We start from the raw sequence: 13,878 nt of genomic DNA on the forward strand, positions 1-13,878 counted from the left end.
TGGGAGGGGCTGATGCTTTGCCCCCACTCCCACCCCATCACCGCCCAGGAGGCAGTCATGGCTGCACAAAAAACCCCTAGTAGCTGCATGCGGCCATGGTGGCCGCATTTGAGAAACGTTGACCTAGGCCATCCCTGACAGGTGTTTCTCTAACCTGTTTTTAAAAACCTCCAATAATGTGGATTCCACAACCTCCCTTGAAAGGTTATTCCAGAGCTTAATTCCCATTTATATCTAGAAAGCTTTTCCTAATATCTAACCTAAATCTCCTTGCTGCAGATGAAGCCTGTTACTTCTTGTCCTGCAGTGGACATGGAGAAAAATTGACCACAGTCCTCATTATAACAGCCCTTAATATATTTGAATATATATATAAATATATTTGAATCACAATATATATTGCATCACATTGGCTCTCATTCAATTTGTGTAACCCCAAGATCCTTTTCAGCACTATTACTGGCTGTCGGTTATTTCCCGTTTTGGAGTTGTGCATTTGATTTTTTCTTCCTAAAATGAAGTACTTTGCATTTATCTTTACTGATTTTTATCTTGTTGAATCAAACTGATTCTCCGGTTTGTCAAGGTCATTTTGAATTGTAATGTTGTCCTCCAAGTGCTTGCAATCCCTTCCATCTTGGTGCCGTCTGCAAATTTTATCAGCATACTGTCCACTCCATTATCCAAATCATTAATGAAAATATTGAATAATAGAAGACCCAAGACTGAGCTCTGTGGAACTCCACTAATATGCCCTCCCATCTGAGAGCAAATCATTGATAACTACTCTATGAAGATGGTCTTTCAACCAGTTGTGCAACCACTTTATAGTAATTTCAGGAGGTGCACACGAGAGAATGAAGGGCCACCCACTAATTAGGTGCCTGGAGAGTATCCACCTGTAAGGTGAGGTAGTGGCCTTGGTGGGGAATAGGTGGGAGGGGGCAGTGGGATGAGAAGAAGAGGTGGGGCGAATTTGGGATGTGCAGGGCTGCAGCAGCCAGAGAAAGAGGCGACTTTCCCCAGCTCGGGGGCTGCTGTGGCGGGGGGAGAGACCTATATGTCCTATAAACATATAGGGCTGTTATGTCAAGACGCCCCTTCTTCCCAGCCCCAGCCCCACTTTTTATCCAAAGCGTTTTACAATAGTTAGCTAATGGTACAAACAACAGTTGGAAAGATCATTAAGTGGTCCGCCGAGACCCACAGCAATTTTCAAGTGGTCCGTGAAAAAAAAAGTTTGAGAACCACTGCCTTATCCTATATGCCTTGCACTATGGTCTTACTTGACTTACATGCCTAATACACACTCATCACTCTTAAATACCTGTCAATCTTATACTCCTATAACCTTCAACTTAAATCTCCTGATCACATATTCATTACAGATGCAATACCATGTTAGTTAACCAGGACAATAACACAATTAAATAATAAAGTGAACTAAGTGGCTACAACTAAGAGGCAGGATTTGGGTAAAAGTGAGATATAAATATACTCTGGTTAGCCTTGTGTATGGAACCAGAATAAAATAACCACTAGTGAGTTAAATAAAAATACATGCATAATTGAAAACACAAAAAATATATTTTAATTAAAGTGGCCCCCTCCCACCAGGATCTCAAAGTGTTGTGCAACATAAGAAACGTGATTAAATAGAATTAAAAGATCATAATGGAGAGTGAGGAGAAGCAAATCTCTTAAAATCTGGAACAAACACAGCAACTGAGTCTGCTCTATCAGATCAGCAATGGTCATATTTAAACATAGACAACACACACGGCTGCTGTTTTTAAAAAAAAGTTTTAAGACTTAAAAGTCTTATTGATTGATGATCTAGTGGTGGAGGAATGTTAGTTATTTTTATTGGTTATTTTATGTGTCAGCAGACTGACACCACTGATCATAAAGTTCTGTTGACATACCTTTAAACTCAAGCTAAAATAGGCAGCGTCACTTAATTGTTCTTTCTTCCATGACAGACATCAAAGTATAATTCTGGGTAGTCTCTCAATTGAACCTGCATAGCTCTACAAGATTCCATTTTGTCACGCTTTTGATTCAACATGTGACTGAGAGGGACAAGCATAACTGTTTGTGTTGCACTACTTTTAGTATGCAGATAACACATAATAAAATGTCTTTTTTTCTTATGTTTGCTGTTTAATGCCTGGAAAAGTTTGGGACTTAGAGAAGAGTGAACAGCCTAACGCATAACACAGCCAAAGCAGAAGTGATGCTTTTAGGTCGGGGAAAGTTCTGGAGAGAAGGCCTTGTTTGCACTACAATTTCTCCATCAAGTTCAAAATTTTAACGAGTACTTTTATACCCACAGAGACTCCAGGAATCTGAGGTGGTGTTATTGTCCAAAGTCACATTTTGTCAGTGGACCTCTGGTTGGCAACTACCACAGTTCTCCATACTTCCGTGACATCAGAGTGGATTACTAAAATTTGTTTACATGGTGCACTGATCATTCAGAAATCACAGCTAGTGCAAAATTTGACTGTCTATATGTGACACCCATTTTCAAGGTTTTGGACTTACTTCCTATTCACATCCAGGATGAGGACTTTGATCGATAAAGCTTTATGTAGTTCAGGTCTTTGTTATCAGAGAAACTGCCGAGCCCCATAGATGACTGAGCCAGTTAATATTAGTTAAGAAACTCAAGTTTACAGTCCCCAGATTTAAACATCAGGGAGCCAAGCCAGGCAATTTGAGCAGAAGGCCCTCAATTCTAGAATTCACTTCCCACACTTCACTGAAAGAGCGTGAATCTGATGATCTTTAGAATAAGATACAAAACCCTTATCTTTAGATTTTGTGTAAGTGGACTATGGGAGTACAGGATTAATAGATGGACATGTAAGTGGTTTTATGGGAATTAAAGTGTTTTATTACTAAAATTGCAGTTGTTGAAATAATGGGTGAAACATTGGCCCCATTGAAGTCAATGGTATAACTCTCATAGATTTCGGTGGGGCCAAAATTTCACTCACTGTGTTTATGTTTTTTTTACATGGCCATTTTCGATAATTGGACACATTCTATAAATACATTAAACTGGAATATTTTATTTTGTGTGGTATATGCATGACTATTTGGAATTATATGGAAATATCAGCACATCAACACAATGCAAAGACTTGCAGTTATAACAGTTATAAACCATAACTTATATCAGATACACATTAGAGAAAAAAACAAAACACAAAAAGCTATCTACTGATATGATGTAAAATTGTGTTGCACATTAAAATGTACCAATAATAATGGTAGTTCTACAGTGATGTTATTAATTTTTAAAAAATCTGTTATTTTATCTTGATCTACAGCTGTGTAATTTAAAAATACCAATTATTAAATGAAAAACTAGTGACACATCTCTATATGTTATAAAAACTAATGGATGGGGACAGTGATTACTGGAAATATAAATCAACTTCTGGGATCTTAAAATGTCATACTAAACATGCCTCATTCTCACAATGTGTGGTATTACCAGGATCATTTGATTGATTTATTGCTAGCTTTGTAATCAGTTTGCCCCCTTTTCTCCACCCATTATCTTTTATGCAAAAATATTAAAAGCTCTTTGAGTGTGATGTAAATCAATAAGTTTCCTCTACATATATTTCTAAAATAACTGTTAAAAGGAAAATTAAAGGGCCAACTTCTTGAAAACTGGAGGCCCACAGTCATCTACAAAATAATCTCTCCTCAAAAAACCAAACAACCAAACAAAAAAAACCCAACCACAAATAAATGAAGCAAATATGCATTCAATTGCACATGCCAACCAGCTACTGGCACATACAAATACTGATTTTCACACACAATTAATTTATCATGAGATGCTCCAATTTCTGCTTAATGGAACTATTAGATATGTGTACATGGCATATACTTTTTATGGTAGCACACTCCAAATCCAAAATGGATCACACAACATTATGTTTGGCATGCTTGAAATCTTCTATTAATTCCAAAAATAGTCCCTATCTTCAAAATGGGGATTTCCTCCCCCCCAAATCAATGGCACTTTAATGATGCACACTCTACCCAGTCTCTAAAACATTTCAGAAAGGAAGAAAGGACTAGACTGGACTAGAAATAAAGAGTTAGGTGTTCAGTTACTGGTTTTGCCACTGACTTCCTGTGTGACATTGGGTAAATCACTTGATGTCTCTGTGTCTCATACTCCCTTCTGCAAATAATATTTCCTTTTTTCTATCATTTGTCTGTCTTGCCTACTTAGTCTGTAAGCTGTTTGGGGCAGGGATTATCTCTTACTGTGCGAGTGTATAGAGTGCTTGGCACAATGAGAACCATTCCCCAAAAAAATACCATAATACTACCCCAAAAGTACAGTCTGCAGGACAGGACTGGCAGTATGCAGTCCTGAGAAAGTGACAGGTTTAAGGTCTGTTTTCTTGTGACCCAACAGGGACAGAAATGAGTATTCTATACCAATAGACAGAAGGGAGTCACCATTTCCCAATGGGCCATAAAGCACTTGTAATATTATTTTCCATGGATAAGTAAGATTTCCTCCTTAGGTCAAAAAGAACTCCTTAACAGTTTGATCATCAATGTACATCAAAACTTATTTTCTCACATGTGCAATCGGAATGGTTCTTCATGTTCAATTTGATATTTTGAAACTTGCTTTAATAGTCAGTGTATTGTAACAGTGACATCCCAATCTGAATTCATGGAGAGTTAAAACAACCACCCCCGCCCCAGTTCTAGATAACATAATGGAAGAAAAAGGACTCTGATAATTTTACTCATTTCAGGGCACATCTACTTAATCTATGATATTTTTAGCAGCTGTCTGTAATGGTATTTTTTTAATCTAATTTGAGGATTAGTCAATGTAGCTGTGATTTACACACACCACCACCACCACCGATTTTAGTGAAAACATGATTTAAATAATCAGCCCTAACTAGACTTCTGAAAAGTACTCAAATCCCCCCCACGCACAATATTTTAAAAAATATCTTCAGTTATTTATTGGTAAAAGCTATGACCCCAATATACAATGAAGTGTGTGTGTGTGTGACTGCTTTGGCAAAGTCAGCTAAGGATACCAACACCAAACTAAACCAAACTGTCAAGGGGTTCACAGCATTGCCATAGGTCATGTGAAGCTGAACTGACTTTTGCTTGTCGAGCTTTAATGTGCTTGTTCCAACTAGAGTTAATACTGCAACTGTGGGTCATTTAAATACAATGGCTGTCTTATTTTTATTCAAAAACCAGTCAATCAAAATTGTTTTTGACAGGATTTTGACCATAAGCTACGGTAAGAAGTGATAGCTCTTTTGTTGCATTTCCCAGAAAAAGGAAAAGAGAACATTGAAATATAATTTATATCATCATCATGATGACTGGATTCAGAGTAGCAGCCGTGTTAGTCTGTATCCTCAAAAAGAAAAGGAGTACTTGTGGCACCTTAGAGACTAACACATTTATTTGAGCATAAGCTTTCGTGAGCTACAGCTCTCTTCATCGGATGCATTCAGTGGACACGGAATGCATCCGATGAAGTGAGCTGTAGCTCACAAAAGACGACTGGAGAACATGCTTATTTTAAATAGAAGAATTAATTTTGATGTAAGACCAGTTTTGCGGTAGGGCAAGTGTTGGAATGGAAAAGAGAGGTCACAGGATGTCCAGATTTAAACACAAGGTTTTTCTTCCTGGTATTCTGGATTTATTTCAGTAGTTCTACATTTAACAAAATCAACACAAAAACATGAAATTCAGTGACTGTGGGAAGATGGGGGTAGAAGTTCAGAAGGGAGAAAGCTGGTGCCACAGTTGCCTGAGCAGCAATTGCCGGCCATTCCTGAAGCCCATGTGTGTATGTGCCATTCATTCAAGGCTGCAGCAATGTGTGAGGGAAGGCCCACATGTGAGTGTCACACAAAATGAACAACACTTGGCAGATCTGGCTCTTCTTTAAGGTGCTAAAACCAAGTAGGTTGTAACTAATTAGTTCCAAATTTGGTCTTCTTCTGCGAGTTAAGCCATTGAAACCCACAAAAAGGAACCAAAACAAAACAAAACCAGGGTCAGTATGGCCTCCTAGTAGTAGACTAGGAGGAGGGAAGGAGGTCTCCATGATCCACGACAGGTGATCTTATTCAAGAACAATCTGTAAAAGCAGAAACCATTACTTTTCTATCCCTTGCTCTCAGAAGGCAGCACCATGGCTGATGCTTTCTTGCTTATTTTTGCGTATTCATAGTTACCATTTTGGAACAGGTATTTTCTGTCTATACACTGAAGGTCCAATCTTCTTTCACTGAAGTCAACTGGACTTCTCTTACTGACTTCAATGGGAGCAGGATTAGACATTTATATAGCATGCCTCTTTTTTTTGGATAAGTCCCTCAAGCAGGGATGGTATGAAACATACAGCATATGGGTCTGATCTGGCCAAACATGATGTATTTATGTTGCTTGAATATACAGAGTGTTCAGAATATAAGTAAAAGTATATTTCTAGGTCCCATGGCTGCAGACTTAACCCTGCAAAAATGAACGAAGTGTATACTGATGACATGATGTCTGCCTGAGTCTGCAGACAGCTTGAAAGAATGACTCAGCAGTACAGACTCCTATGCTCCTATTAATCTTATTGGTATCTCAGGTGTAAAGCTCAAAGGTAGATTGAAGCGTAAATTAAGTATTCCACTTCTGGTCATTTAAGCAGGAACCAGAACAGGAGTGGGAGAGGAACCCTCAAGGAAGTGAACTGCAGTGTTGCCAACTCTTGTGATTTTATTTTATGAGTCTTATGATATCTGGTGTTTTTCTTGAAGTCCCAGTTTCAGGAGGCATCTGATTATGTGAGAATCTCAGGGTTTTTATGGTTGCAGAGGAAAGCCTGAAAATGGGAAGCAAGTGCAATCTAAAGGCTCAGAAACCAGAAGACAATAGAAAGGAAACCAACATTTTGAAAAAAAATCTCCTCCTTTTAAAGCCAATCATAATTTTTTGGGGCCTGACTCCTGATTTTATAATGCTTGGGGTTGGTAATACAGGAAAAATGAATTACTGCAGGGAAGATCAGATTCAGCAGAGACTCACAAAGACAGGGAAGAAGCAATAAAACAGGGAGAGGGGGATGGAGAAAGTAGACAAACACAGGACAGAACTAGTGGGCATCTAATGGGGAGCAGATTTTATCACTGAGTGATATTCAAGGTGACAGCAAGATGCTACTAAATAATAAATTGAATTTTAATTACTATTAAAAGGCTACATTCTTCCCTTAATCTCTGAGCATAACTACTATTGTCAGCAGTGTGAGATCTGATGTAGACAGAGGAGTATGAAATCCTGAATTTACATCATGGTCCACGTACTATAATTAAACATCGACTCCAGCCCTCCACATGAATAAGCCTGACATCTCGGCTTTAGAAGATCGTGCTACCGTAAAGTCTAGGATATAGACTACAGTACACAGTGGTAGGTTAATCCATTTTAACAATGTATTTATTAAAGCTGAATGAAAAGTTATATATAACTGAGCCAAAACACTTGAGGAAGGGAAGGGGTTTCCTGGGAGCAAGAAAACTTGAATTTCCCCTCCACCAAAGTGTTAGATTCAAGAATTTCAGACCTTGAACCACACAGTCACTGAGGATACAAAAGAGGTATCCTATCATCCCCAGAGAAGCCGTCTAGCCTTCCCAACACCTCCACGGTACTCTTGAACCATCTGCAGTGGACTCATTCTTCCAGGGAATCCTGCACAGGCAGCTGTCTCTGGAAAGCACTATTTAAAGGAGAGGTTTCTCCAGTATGGAAGAGCTCTCCACAAGTAGAAAGGGCCCTCTATTACCTTTTCCATGAAAATGCTCTGGGTGTACAGAGGGAGAACTTCTGTGGGATCCTGAGATGGGATTTGGTGGGAAGATGTTGCAGTGGTAACTGACTACCATCTTGCATGGTGTTCTCCACACATGAATTTAGGGAGAATAGATCAAAGTGAAAATAAAGTTGTGACCTGTTTTTTTTTTTTTTAATTTATTTCTGATGCTATAGTACAATCAACACTAACAATTAGAAGTGCCACTGTAGGCTACTATTCAAACCAGCCCTATCATATCAATTAACACTATCCACCATGTTGCTCTGCTAATTCCACAAAAACATTTTTATGATTCATATATTAGTACCATTGCATATTTAAAATAAAGTGTTCAATTTAGAACAACAAACATAAAGCATATAGCAAAAGTGCTCAGGCTACAAGCGTCACTAGCAGTAGAATGATATAATACTTACACTGTCCAACAAATAATAATGGCAGCACATGCCGCCCAGGCTCAACTGTGACTTATAAAGGATGCTGTAGTGAGACAGGACTTATTTTTCCTCATTAATTAAACTGTTACACTACAACAAAACACAAAGAACTCTTATAGCTTTCCCCCTCCCCCAAAGTATTTCCCAATGGGTAAAGCAATAGAAATTATTTTGGGAAGATATTTAAAGGAAAACTTCATTTTCTCTTTGCATTAGCATTTACATATGTGCTTTATGTATATTCAAAGCACTTTTACAGACATCAGCTAAAGAATCCTCACAACATCCTCTAAGATAAGTATCATTATCCTCAATTTTCAGTCAGGGTGACTAAGGCTCAGAGAGGTTTAGGACTCAATTCATCAAAGCACTTAAGCACATGTACAATTTTAAGTATGTAACTAGTCCCACAGAAGTCAAAAGGATTGAAGTTATGCGGGATGAGGGCCTAAATCAATTTAATTAAAATACCACCAAGAAAGATTTAAGGAAAGAGACTTGTGGCCACATTCTGGACCGATTTAAACTGGTCTAAGTGACAAGAGGGGAAGAAAGATCACGAAAGGCAATGATATCAAGAGCCACCTTAAGGTCTTTTGATTTTACCTGCTTTGAAGAACATTGGATTAAAATTCTGTGGCTGGGACACAGGTCTAGAGTTATAAAATAATACTTCAAATTTATGTAATACTTTTCATCTTCAAAACACTTTACAAACATTAGTGAATTAGGCCTCAATAAACACCTATGTATATTTTTAATTTTAAATATGTGAGCAGTCTTGTTCAAGTAAATACCTATGTGGGTTAGTGGGTGTCAAAATTCTTCCATTTTACATGGAGATACACTAAGGCAGCGGAGTTAAGGGATGTGCCCAATGCCAAGTCACTGTGAACATCAGAAAAAAAGGGCAAAATTCTCTAGAGCAAATGAGCAAAATTCCAAAGTTGTGCTCAATTGGACCAGCAGAGAATTAGCCCTAATGAGAATTTGGGAGTTCCTGAATGTCAGCTCTGTAAACAAATAATAAAACCATGCCTCAAAACCAGACATATCTAAATGTGCTTATGATAACATTCAAATAATTATTTCATGTCATATTCCTCTTAATTATTTCCATCACTTTACTTCAACAGAAAAACTCTCAACTGAAGAGATGGCATCTAGTGATAAGTGTAAAAATATATATTAGAAAATATGTTCTATATACAACAGAGTATAAATGACACTGTCAATAAGGGGCAAATTAAAAAAAACCTGTGTCAAATATTGACAATATTTAAGTTGGTTATTTTTTCTATTTCTAAAAAACAAATTTGCTTTTAGCTCAATTTGTTTACAACACTTCTTTCTCTACCAGTATCTCAATGCTACTGATTGCTACAACCAGTTCATAAATTCCATTGCTGTCTGCTGACTTGTGAAGTGATCATGCAGAAAATATTTCATAGGAAAAGTGTTAGCTAGCTAGAGGCAGTATTGTCGATCACCACTTGCAGTTGCAACTACTGGTATGTGACTATGTATTCATTTCATGCACTGTAACACCTAATGTACATGACAAAATGTTGAATATAAAGTTAATTCACAAACTAGAACAGTTGGTATTGCTGAACAGAAAAAAAAATAAAAATAAAAAACTCTATTCTCTCCCCACCAAATCTTTCGAGCAGTTTGAACACAATTCAGTTTCAATATCATTCAGTTTTATCAGACATATCAATTTAATTTAATTTATTGATATTTGAGAAATACCTTGAGATCCTTGGCTGGGAGCTGCTTTGTAGTTTTATGTACTTTTACTAATATCCCTTTATGCTCAGATAGTTGTAGCAGTTTGCTACAGCAGGATCTATTTTCAAAAATTATATTTAGCTAGATACATTTACTGACAATATTCTGACTTTCAAAACCAACATAACAACTAACAACTGTCTTACAACTGAGATGTCTAACAACTCTTATTTATTTTTAAACAACTGTTATGTGAAGGTTCACCATTCGATCCCTAATTCACTCTTAAATTTGTGGTCATGAATATCCTTATTCCAATCCTCGTCGTACTGAGAGTGAAGAATTTCGGGCACTCAATCTAAAAGTGAGGATTATACCACTATTATACATGTAATATGTACACAATATACATATTATATTGTGGTCATCTAAAGTGACTCTTAATTATGTACACTTCTGTGTATCTGTGCCAAAGGAGTTAATTTTGGGATTCAGAATAGTTATTGGCCTGTATAGAAAGAAACTGACATTTCGGACAAATTTTCAGTTGCCTACATGACACTTTGGTCTGATTTTCAGCCAACGTTCTTCCATTGAATTTATTATTAATTTCAACTGCATCCTGCTGTATTTGCATTTTATAGCATTACAATAATTTAATCCAGTTGCATTATATTTGTAGGAGAATATATATAATACGACAGTATGATATTAAAATGTTAATATGGACTTCAACCGCTAAAACAAAACATTCTCTTAATGTATGTTTTGCAGTCAGTAGCAGCGCATTCTGAGAAACAAGTAAGTTTTCAGTGCTGTGGTTATTCTAACGCTATAACGTTATTACTTATGAGGACAACAAGTTCTCTTAATGACAGCAAGAGTGAGGACTAAACCAGTATTTAAGACTATGTGCTTTCCTGAAGCATTCCTAATCCACCACTAGTATGTATACCTGAGTATAAAGATGTTTTAAGGAAGCAGCAGACAGCATCAACTGTACAAAACTAGACATGAAAGTATTTATGTTAGAGGAGGGAACTGTTTTCTAAACCCAAGTGGTATTTGTTCTTATCAGACCACAAACCAGTTAGTTATCCTTTTACAAAGAGAGTTTCATTTCCACTTAAGACCAGGAGTAGGCAAAAACATGTTAGGAACTACCCACGGCAGATTAATGTATTTAATCCAGCAACGCCCTACTCTGAAAATTTGCATACATTCACAAAAACAAATTAATATGAAGATGAGTGGGAAGGAAACAGTATAGAGAATGCCTTAAACATACTTACCCCTATTACCAGTAATTGATCATTTTTCATGGATCTTCTCACCAATTTATGAGCAAATATCTTAGCATTACTTTAGGTGATGTGATAAAAGAGACCTGGAAGAGGAATCTACTCCAGAAAGAGTAGATGAAAATATCCAATTATGGCTTCTACAGAAGCATACAGGACTACCATGGATAGTGAAGGTATGCTTTAATGACCACATACGCCTTCTCCAGTTACATTTCGATTGACCTGTAAACCTGTGAAGGAGCCACCTTTCTTTGCACCTTTACATAACGATTTGGAGGGTGGTTGTGACTGTGACTGTACTATGCCACACGTACTCGGCCAAGAGAAAAAAATAATTCAAGGCATATTGCAAAAACACAGTTCCGAGGATTTGGAATAACAAATTTATCTGACCTGTTATATGTTTTCCACCATGACCACAGTGTTGAACCAGGCTCAGACAAAGTGGCAAGTTAGGAAGCATAGGGCAAAGTAATCACATTTTTTCTCTAGCTCTGAATGTTCTAATACATAATTCTGACATGAGATTGGTTGCCACTTGCCTCATTAACAGAAGAGGAGATGCACAATATACATAATGGTAGCAACTGCATGACAGAAATGGACAATGTCTAGTACTTCTCTTTTCTCTCTTAAAATACACAATATTATTCTTATTACCCACCTCAGAAAATGACATAGGGATCATTCATGCAAAGAGCCTTTAATCTTCCTTTTCAAAATCAATATTAAAGGAACCAGAAATACAAAAGACAGCATTTTTTTAAAATGGGACTAAAAGTACCAGTTCGGGAAAGATCACATCACAGCTTCTACCCCTAAGATCAAGCTCTATGAAGGATGAGTAGCCAGACTGAGAGCAAAGCCAATGGAAAGCTTTAACAGTGAAATGAGGAACAAACTAAGGCCTGATCCTGCAAACTGCTCTGTGCCAGCACCCCACTGAGCCCTTGAGAAGCCCATCAACCTCAATAGGAGCAGGAAGCCTTACTCAGAATAGTTTTCAGAATTAGGGCTTAAGATTCCTCTAGCATAAACCATATTCATCCCATGAAAATGATCAAAAGTCAATCTATTAGAGACTCCACACTGAGTGGCTTAATTCTCCTTATATCATGATGAAAAATATTCCCAATTATAGGATAAAACATAAAAGTGGATTCATTTCTGAACAAAATACACCTGAGCTCTATCGCCATGCTCTATCGCCATATCCCTCTTCCTGGAATCACTGCTGCTCAGGAGACAAGGTAGCAGGTACGGTCTGGCTGTGTCTGTAAAGCATAACCCTAGCTGAGATTATTAGAATGAATCAGAATCAGGCTTGGATGATTCAACCAAATCCAAAACCATGCTCTATGCAGCCAAAAGGATGCTAGCTGAATTGTTTCTGTTTCATCTTACATAACTTTCTGTAGTACGCTGCAAAATGGAAGCAATGGTAAAAGCCAAAAAACCCTCCAAACTGGTGAAAACTCTCTGTACAACTGTTTATTTTGTGGAAAAACACCTCAAGGTAACTGACAGTCATTTAGGATTAGAGTGAAAGCAATGGGCATTATGGATAGTGCAGGGCAAATGATGCAGCAAGCTTCCTATGAATATCTGTTCAAAGTTTAAAACAAATTTACTTTCAGCCTTGCTTATGCTTCTTTTTATGTTCACCTTCTTTGACCATGTGAGTGATTCTATTCATTGGTACAACGTTCCCATAAATTGGATATCAAAGTGAACTTCAGTATTCATGCTAAAATTGCTTGCATGTTCATACAATCAAAGAGCAGACACTATTCCACGGGACTTAAGACAAATCAGCTTAACACCACAATTCTTATTCAGAATAGTTACCCACAGAATAAAACATTTTTAAAAAGGTTTGTACAAAATATACAAACAACAGATACATTTGAGGACATCACTATCTTTTTACAGATATTGTGCAAGTAGAAAAGAGCAGATAGATTTGCTGAAATAATTTTTCATTGTGAATTTTTTGTTCAGATATAATTATGAGGAGTCGAAGATTTATTTGCTAGAAGGTAGTCAACAAGACCTCCTTAACTCAAACACTGTAAGCAAAACATTCAAAGCTAAAGTGCTTCAGCTATTCCCAATATTCTAATCTGCTCTAATTTGCAATTCATAAATTACAAATGACAAAGTTTCAAGTAAGAGGTTAAGGTATTCATAAAACTCAAATTACTGAAAGACTCTCTTCAAACTTGGTGTTATATTTAATCAGCTCTAGAATACAACATGATTTTGAAGTTCTAGCTTCATCTGTGTTCAAATTATACAATACCATGGCTTATTTATCAGAATATATGAATAAAATATTCCCCCCACCCCCCTCACCACAAGCTTACATCTGATTTCACGTAAACTTTAAAAAACAGCTCCCTTTGGGGTGGACACTAAACGTCAAAAATTGCAGACCCAAAATAATTTGTTATTGTTATGAACAATGAAAAAGGGAGGTTAAGATGAAAGCAGGTTAGATCAAAAC

Source organism: Eretmochelys imbricata, chromosome 10 (genome assembly GCF_965152235.1).
Source record: "Eretmochelys imbricata isolate rEreImb1 chromosome 10, rEreImb1.hap1, whole genome shotgun sequence".
In the NCBI taxonomy this organism is placed as follows: domain Eukaryota; kingdom Metazoa; phylum Chordata; order Testudines; family Cheloniidae; genus Eretmochelys; species Eretmochelys imbricata.